Source organism: Mytilus trossulus, chromosome 3 (genome assembly GCF_036588685.1).
Source record: "Mytilus trossulus isolate FHL-02 chromosome 3, PNRI_Mtr1.1.1.hap1, whole genome shotgun sequence".
NCBI lineage: Eukaryota > Metazoa > Mollusca > Bivalvia > Mytilida > Mytilidae > Mytilus > Mytilus trossulus.
Window position 1 is genome coordinate 25,620,890 of NC_086375.1, and position 9,962 is coordinate 25,630,851.

Below are 9,962 nucleotides of genomic sequence, written 5' to 3' on the forward strand. Positions count from 1 at the left end.
TATGGCGAATTTAAAACAAATCTTATTCTTTTTTCATCATGTTTTACTCCTTCAAAGTAAATAGAGTATTACTAAATCAAGTAAGTTTTATCTAATAACTTATGATCTAGGGAAGCAGAAACATTATACCTGGTTCGTTAAAATAATGCTTAGGGCAGTTCAGTCGTTGCAAAGAAAATAGCTGGTTTTTATTTTGTAATTGATATAGAAGAACATTTAGTACTACCTGAGTTAACCAGCATTAAGTTCAAATTTGTTGATATCTAAAATGAATAGGTATATAGCGTTGGCGCGTTGATTAGAGATCATGAGAGTATAATAGCTCTTAATGAACTAAAGGTTTACTTGCACGCAATTGACAAAGACAGAGTTTCCTTGAAATTAAGAAAAAGGTCATTCAATTCATAACATAAATGTAGTTAACACTAAAAAAAAATGGTAATTTTTAGCCTCTTTAATTGCTACGACTAATGCATTCTTCCTTCAAAGACAAAATCTGATATTTTTGTTTTAAATACATTGTATACTTGTGGTCAATTGGTGGGTTGAATGAAAAACAAAATTTATTTGTACTTTCAAAGTGTTTAAAATATAAAAAAAAATCTCCCATTTAGATTTTCCAAGGCACACAGAGTTATGTGTACCTTATCATTATACAAATATGGTATGGGTTTTCATACATAACTGAAGCTCGAACATACGTTTCCTTTCTCCTCATTTGGTCTCTGTTGGATCATTGTCTCACTGGCAATCATATCACACCGCCTTTACCTTTATACATAACGAAAATTTGAAATTTAACCTCTACTTTTGCACTCCATAGAACAAACATAAAATAAGACATCAAAGGAAGCAATAAATGTTTTGAAGAAGTGTTTTAACTCCCTTCAAATGAGAGTTTTTCTGTTTAGTTTTATAAAAAAAATAATTGGCACCTATTCATCCAGTAACTTTATATTTTTTATAAATTTTCTGTTTACAACTTTGAATTATTCGAAAAACTAAGGATTTTCTTACCCCAGGAGTAGATTACCTTAGCCGTATTTGGCACAACTTTTTGGAATTTTGGGTCCTCAATGCTCTTCAACTTTGTATTTGTTTGGCTTTTTAACTATTTTGATCTGAGCGTCACTGATGAGTCTTATGTAGACGAAACGCGCGTCTGGCGTATAAAATTTTAATCCTGGTACTTTTGATAACTATTTATATAAGTGTAAGCACATGATTTTACGTAAAAGACTGTTTACTGCGTAATGAAAAAATCCGATCAATTTTTCAATTTATTTAGAAGCAGAGTCATATACTACGTTCATTTTATCTACCTTAATTAGTCAGTATTTAGTTCAAATTTCTTAATAACAAAAAATGGATATGTATATCGCGTTAACACGTTGATTAGAGATTGTGCGAGTATATAATAGTTCTTAATGAATTGTTGGTAAACATGCACGCAATTTACAAAGACAGTTTTTCTTGGACAGTATGAAGGAAGTCAAACATTGTAGAAAACGAATAACAAGTTCAATATAGTCAAGGAATATTAGATATTGTCAAATTCATATGGTGTTGGGTTTAGAACTGGTTTTCTTTGTCCAAACGTGTGTGTATGTATATGTTAGCGACAATACGTGAAATTGGGAATTTTTTTCAACCTATGATAATTGTTAATGCCTTCGTTTACTATCATGCGTATCTAATTTCGTTACAGGAAAGTTTAAAAATGATATTTCACTTGTTCGTCAGCAATAAGATATACTTGTCTAATTACAGTTCCCTTTGTTACAGTGATAAAGTTTTACGTAATAGTATGTTCTATTTTTTGGGGGTTCTTCTTCCAATAAAATAAAAATGCATTAAACTACTTTTGAGATTGGTACGTTGACAAAATGAAATTACATTGCTTATTTGTGTTTTCGTTTGATTTCATATATGTAGTAATTTGAAACATTATTTAATTGATGATATAATTTATTTAATTTATAAATGCTCATCAAAAAATCTAATAGTCGCAAATCTACAACATAACTGATTGAAATTGGATTTTACAGAAGATGTTTCCTTTAAAATAAAAAGAATAAACTGAAACATGAATTCCCAAGCTGCTTTAATAAAGAATTTCTTTGAATGCTTACGACTACTATTTTGTAATTCATCTGTTTTTGCAATCGAAATGGATGTAGTTAGAATGTTAAAAGCAATATCAGTTTCTGAATTTCCTCTTCAAAATTACTCTGAATACACTCCTCCCATTACTTTTGAAAATTGTTGTCTCAAAGATCAAAGATCTGAAATCAACACTTACTTTGTAAAAGACATTAAAGACAAACGACATCAAAACATCCGTTGACGGGGTTCTTGACCTAAAATCGAGATATAAACAGATCTTTTGCTAAAACTAGTTCGTGAGTTCTTTACATAAGAAAATGTTGTACCAAATCAGGAATATGACAGTTGTTATTTATTCGTTTAATGTGTTTGAGGTTTTGATTTTGCCATTTGCTGATGGACTTTTCGTCTAGAATTCCTCTGAGTTTGGAAATTTTGTTATTTTACTTTTTATCCAACATGTTTTCGAATCGCGAACAATTCTGTCAATATATATTAACGAAACTTTAAATTATCATACACAAGTTTGAGGTTAAGCTAACGATAAACTAGGATTTGTGAAAATGCTTGTTCTAAGTCAGGAATGTGCCAGGTGTTTGTTTTTTAAATTTGTTGCATTGGTTGATAACGTCTGACTTTGTCCGATTTTATGGATTTCCTCTTTAAGGCATTTTCTGTTAAACTATTTTGATTACAAAATTTACACCGGAGTACATACGACAAAATCAAGAGTAGATACAACTAAAATAGTTAGGTGAAGGGATCTGATATAAACATAAATAGATGTGATATGACTTTCACAGAGACTTCTATCCAACAGATACCAATTAATGTAAGCAAATATATGCAAATATATGAAGCCAGCGGAAGTTTCTCGCTTCATTGAAGACCCATTGGTGGGCTTCGGCTGTTGTCGGCTCTTTGGTCGGGTTGTTATCTCTTTGACGCATGCATCATTTCCCTTTTCAGTTTTACCATACGACCTTAGACAAGGAGAAAAATGCATACCTTATATGTCCAAACATAACAAAATGTACAATAATTCTAAGTAGATATAAGAAGACCTGATTTGTGTACACAACAATTAACAAAAACAAACAGACATGATAGACTAAAGCAATAACCGACCTAAGAGTCCTCAATGTAAAGGATTACTAGTTCAAAAACAATTACAAGTGAAAAAAAGATAATGTTACCAGGATTAATTTCGAAACCTGCAGTGCAAAGACGCCATTTGCAGTCTGAAAAAAGCATGGCACTGAGCAATACCAAATTATAAACAGGATGAAGGAACGTAATTATGCAAACTGTATATGAAAACATTCAGTAAGTGGTCATGATTTAATTTTCAATAACAAAAATATTATAGCTATCGAAAATATTAAAAAGTATTAGATTTAAAACCTTTAATCATTTTTATAATAGATATAGGAAGATGTGGTGTGAGTGCCAATGAGACAACTCTCCATCCAAATAACAATTTAAAAATTAAACCATTATAGGTTAAAGTACGGCCTTCAACACGGAGCCTTGGCTCACACCGAACAACAAGCTATAAAGGGCCCCAAAATTACTAGTGTAAAACCATTCAAATTGTGGTATAAGTTTATTTAAAGCACGAATATGTTTGCATGGATCGCCCCTAAATTTAAAGACTCTACAAACAACATAGCCGTATGATGAGAAAGTGATATGCCGTATGTACTGAGTTTCCTAGAGTTAAGTCCAAACTTACAAATTAAATACTTGTTCTACAAAAGAATTTAGTAAAGGTTTTAATTGTTTTGTGGTATTGGAATCAATGGCTTGATAATTTATCAGTGATTCACAGTGATATAACTTTATATCATTTGAAAAAAGGACGACAAAATCGACGATAAAAGATAAACAAAACATGGATTTGTCTTGCGTACTTCCGAGTAGATATTGTTCAGTATCGCTTTTAACAATGTAAGAAAAATATTGTGCAAAACTTAAGATAGTTTTAAGTACTTATAGAGTTCCAATATCGAAAAGTATTTGCCAAAAAACTCCTTGGTGATGTTTTTAATAAATGTAAACCACACTTTACAAAGGGAGTTTAAACCTTAGTTTCTTAATAATTTCGGAATAAGGAAATGGACGTTTTTAAACTGTAAATAAGCGAAACACTACCGTATGCTTACAACCTATTTTAGTAAGACTATAACGTCAAAAAGAAAGATTTAAAGTACAATGTTCGTATTTGTTTGACAATAATTACTATTTCCATTCAAAACTTGTTGTTAGATATTTTCGAACAATTTTATTTGTGTATCCCATTCCTAAATGAGGAATGTAAATATAGCTGATCACAATGACATTGGAAGATCCCTAATTAGACGCATTTGAATTCAAGTTTCTAGATTATATACAATGGAGAGTAATTAGATATTTATGCCAAACATTATTTAATGAAATGAAAAGTCATTATCAATTATCACACTATTTACGTTGATGTCTTTGATTGTGGTTTAGAATTGACGTGGATTGATAAAATAGCAGGAATGGGATTCATGTTTATCATCGAATAAAGGTTAATAGAATTCGATGGTGACTTTTCTAAAATTACATAAATATATTGACAACCTCATATCATTATGCATGTTGACAGCTATATGTCATGATAAACAAGTCACTGGTCATTAATCGGACTGAACTATGGGTTTGAACTTACAAACAGAACAGCAAAGCTGTCCCATGTGGCGCAGGGTCTGTTTACCCGGAGCAACTGAGATCACTCACAGTATTTGGCGAGATTCGTGTTGCAAAGTTTTTTGTTGTCGATGTTTTTGTGTTCTGTTAGTCTTTCATATATTTAGCCATGGTGTTTCGAATTATGAGTTTAAATGTCCTTTTGGTATCTCTTACCACTTTTAAACAGGTAACTTCAATCGAAAACGCCATACAGGGATATACGTACTTTTATTTAATTAACCTTTAAAATTTACCATTTGGAGCAATTACTAATTCAAAGTTTGGCTTCGAACATAAAATTGTGTTGTATTTTAAAAAACATGTTTTTTTCGAAAAATTAACGTTTACAGTCGTGAGTTAAAAGATGAATTATTTAACGCAATTTTAAAGTGTTACAAAATACTAAATATTTTTTTAAATACGGTTAATTCTGGCAAATGTGATTTACAGAGAAATTTGAATAAGAATATTTGGTCTTCTTACATACAAAAAGTTAAATGTCGAAAGAAATAAAAAAAAAAATATTTGCTTGTTAGTTCTTAAAAAACACAATTATAACGAGTAGGTATATACAAAGATGATAGTGATATAACTCTTTGATTGGATTGTCGTCTCTTGGACACATTCATCGTTTCAATTCTCAATTTTATTTGAAGATGCTTACTTTGGTTTGTTCGGGGTTTTTTTCTTCTGGAAAAGGGTCTATTTATGATGCATTTTCTTCAAATGGTATATCGCGAGGTCTAATATAATCAAGACAATCACATACTTTTTGGTTTGCATTGAATTAGTGTGAAAATTAAATTACAGTTGCAGAGATTTGAAAAGAATTTAAGACAAACATAATGCTATATGAATATTCTCAGATGAATTTCAAAATAGGTAGGTGGAAGTTTTGAAGAGTCTATGTTTCAGAATTGACAAGTTTCATTATATCAAGTTAAACGTTCGGTCTGACTTCCGGAAAATTCGCGTGACAATAATTAAATGGTATAGAAATGAATGAGGAATTAAAGTGTAAATGTTGTAAACCGCCACCAATTTGTAAACATCATAATTGAAGACGAAGAAGACAGACAACGAACGAACACGACTTTAACCCTAATTTCAACTATCAGAATGATAACTTACCGAAAAGTATTTACAATCTCCAAGATCATTTCAAATGGTACTGAAAATGTAAACAATGCACAAAATAGTTTAATAGATTAACCAGTATATCATCATGGCTGCAGTCATTGCTTTTAAAAGATATGCGAACGATACCAGAGAGGCATTGATACTCATAAATGAAAAATAAACTGGCAATACTATCAAAAGAAAAATCCAAATAGAAAAACAATACGACACAATAAAGTTGAGAAAGGAAATGGGGAATGTGTCAAAGCGACAACAACCCGACCATAGAGCAGACAACAGCCGAAGGCCACAAATGGGTCGTCAATGTAGCGAGAATTCCCGCATCCGTAGGTGTCCTTTAGTTGGCCCCTAAAACTATGTATACTAGCACAGTGATAATGAACGTCATAATAAACTCCGAATTATACACAAGAAACTAAAATTAAAAAGCATACAAGACTAACAAAGACCAGAGGCTCCGGACTTGAGACAGGCTCAAAATTGCGGCGGGGTTAAACATGTTTATGAGATCTCAACCCTCTCCCTATACCTCTAGCCAATGTAGAAAAGTAAAGGCATAACAATACGCACATTAAAATTCAGTTCAAGAGAAGTCCGAGTCCGATTTCAAAAGATGCAACAAAAGGAAATAAATAAAATGACAATAATACATAAATAACAACAGACTACTATCAGTTAACTGACATGCAAGCTCCAGACCTCAATTAAACTGATTGAAAGATTATGTCTTCATCATTTGAATATCAGGCACAAACCCTCCCGTTAGGGGTTTAGTATTACACTAACATAACATACATGCGAAAAACATAACCCGTGTCATGCCAACAATGGGGTTTTTTTTTCTTTAAAGAAATATGTTTAGTTCCGATACAAAGACCCAATTATTTTAGCCAAAATATGCAATCTTTAATGACCTGACAACAGTATCGTAACTATATCCCTTCTTAATAAGTCTGTTTAAAGGTTGTGTAAGCTTTTGAGTTGGATATTGATATTTGTGTGCTTTGTAAAGAATATTACCATAACAAATTGGATGTGAAATACCTGAACGTATAAGATGTCTGCATGTTGAGTTATATTTACGAATTATTTCCCTATACCGGTGATAAAATTTAGTAAATGATTTGACCAGTTTGTGATATCGAAAACCCTGGTGTAATAATTTTTCAGTAATACGTAAATTTCTCTCGCTAAAATCTTGTACGTTGTTACATACACGAGTGAATCGTACAAGTTGAGATATATAAACACCATAAGATGGTGACAAGGGAACGTCACCATCTAAAAATGGATAATTATCGATAGGAAATGAAAAATCATCTCTTTTATCATAAATGTTTGTATTAAGCTTCCCGTTAATGATATAGATATTAAGATCGAGGAAAGAGCAGGGGTCATTATTAGTAGTAGCTTTATTTAAAGTAAGTTCAACAGGATAAATTTCTTGAGTATACATACTGAAGTCATCATTATTGAGAGTCAATATATCATCCAAATATCTAAAAGTATTGTTAAATTTTTGTATCAAATGTTGTTTCGATGGGTCTTTGCTAATTTTAGTCATAACTTGTAACTCATAACAATATAAAAACAGGTCCGCAATAAGTGGTGCACAGTTAATCCCCATAATGTCTTAATGATAGAAATTTAGATTTGATCTTCGGACGCTTCATTCTTTGCCTACTGAAATATTAGTAGGCATTATCTGTGATTGAAATGCTTTTAAACTATTTTTTAATTGTATGCTATAAACTTACCATTACATGTATACTACTTTGAAACTTACCCAGCTTACTTGTCCTCATCTTAAAATCGTGGTGGCATTTCATTTGCAGTAAACACTGAGAATGACCCAGATGTATGGTTATAGGCTAACAAGGCATCAATGTAATTATTGTCCATTTGTTCTATACTTCCCACAGACCTGGACTAATTCTTAATAAAACTGTTTTGTTTGGAGATTTTGTATATCAATAGCAAGAAAAAGTTATGTTAAAATTAAAATAAAATACAATACTTCTTATCAAGCTAAGAATTAGTCACAATATTGATTAAGTTTTTGATGATACTGCCTACTTTAATATATACTAGAACTATTTGAAATGGAAATTCTTCTTTGTTTGTGTGATATTAAATACAACGTAAGCACTAAGTGTGTAACTATTTGCATAATGGTAACATGCACATAATTTCTTAAAGAGATATATAATCAGTATTTTTACGTGTTAATAATAAATAAATGCTTTAGTCCACCATTTTATACAAGAGAAAACGCTTGTACCCAGTGAGTAATATGAAAGTTCTACCTTCAGTTTTAGATTTCGCTATTTGCGCAGACATTTTCCGTCTAGAAATCTCCATGAAGTTGGGATAAGAGCTGACTACCAGCTCTGCATTATTCAAATTTACTGGTGTATACTAATTTATTAAAGTAAAAGTAATAATAGACGTTCTTTTGTTTATTTTAACAAAGTATTCAAGCTCACTTCTTTTAATGAATTGCCTAAGAGCTATCTTGAAACTTTTTGGCTCTAGATATTAAAGTACACGCGGTTTAAGTATTGTCTTAAAAATAATAGACATTACTAAACTGTCCGACAATGTTTTAAAGAATAAACAAGTGTTTAGACCTAATTGAATTAATTGTCAAAATTAGCTATTAAAACAATGTTCTACATTAAAATTGATTATAGGGTTCAGGCAGATCACAACAACCCAGGCATCCCACTAAGTAGGTGGGTCACCATGGGGGTAACCTGTACCCTTGCACAAATTCATCCTAGATTAACTAGGGAGCCTGTAACTATCCAGGCTCATTATTTTCCTTACTCATTAGTTTAAGGCATGCCTTTATGAAATCATAGATTTGATTTGATACTTTTCAATATTTTACTTCAACAAGGTACAATATCAATTTTTGACCTGCAAAATTTACAACAATCATTATTTAAAAACATAACTTTATGCAATGAAATGTTAATCCAATCTATTTGCAAATTAAAATTTTATATCGTTTTTAATTATGAATTTTCAAAAAAGATTTTTTGTGTAATTTGTGAAAATGAAAATTATAATGAAGGACAATCGATTATAAAGTAGAGTTATTTCCCATTTAAATCTCGAAATCTTGTCCATTGATTTAATTCAATTCTTTCTATATATTAGCTATGTATCTAAAAGGTAAAGTCAATAACTGATATGTTACATATGTTTATTCCTACCTGCTAAGATTTTAGCAGATATATTTTTAATTTGTATATATTCATGATAAATTACACTTCAATTTGTTATAAGATTTTGTGGTTTACATTAAGGTTCATGAGGACCCTATGGCTAAAATGGCCGTATTTTCACCTAAAAATTTACTCTGAGTACAGACAAACCTGTGCATCTGTAAAACAATTCAGGCATAGCATGCCCTAGATAAATGAATTTTAAGTATGTTTTATGTTTTAGAAAAATAAATACTTACCAGGATTTTGCCGTGCACTTTTGTCATTCCTCCAGAAGGTGCCAAAATAAACTAAGTTGGGAAACAGGTTTGAGAACTTCCCCACTGGTAAAAATTAAAGTGAGCATTTTTAATTGACATGGACATTATATGGACAATAGATACCTGACAATTATCGGTTATGTAAACTGTGTACCTGAGTGGACCATATCAAGGTAAACTCAACTGTTTGTTAATTTTATCATCTTCTGCAGAGACGAAAAAAAGTGTACGGCAAAATCCATTTAAGTTATGAATTTTCTAAATCACACAATGCATTTGAAATCTATTTATCTAGGGCATGCTATGCCTGAAAACTTTTCCAGATGCACAGGTTTCCCTGTACTCAGAGAAAATTCTGAGGTGAAAATACGGCCATTTTAGCCATAGGGTCCACATGAACCTTAATATCATCAGTCCTTTTACTCAATAAATTGAATGTGTTTGATGTTGACCTAAAACCAAAAAATAGAGATTTATTAGATCAAAGCAATGAATGAAAGTGACAAAG

At 31.1% G+C, this 9,962-nt stretch overlaps 1 non-coding gene across 1 annotated transcript; it reads right to left on the bottom strand.

The window, feature by feature from the left end:
- Positions 1-8,658: 8,658 nt before the first annotated feature.
- On the bottom strand, positions 8,659-8,807 carry LOC134712928 (U12 minor spliceosomal RNA). Its single transcript, XR_010106358.1, has one exon. It is a non-coding gene; the product is annotated as a U12 minor spliceosomal RNA (small nuclear RNA).
- Between the last annotated feature and the right edge of the window lie 1,155 nt (positions 8,808-9,962).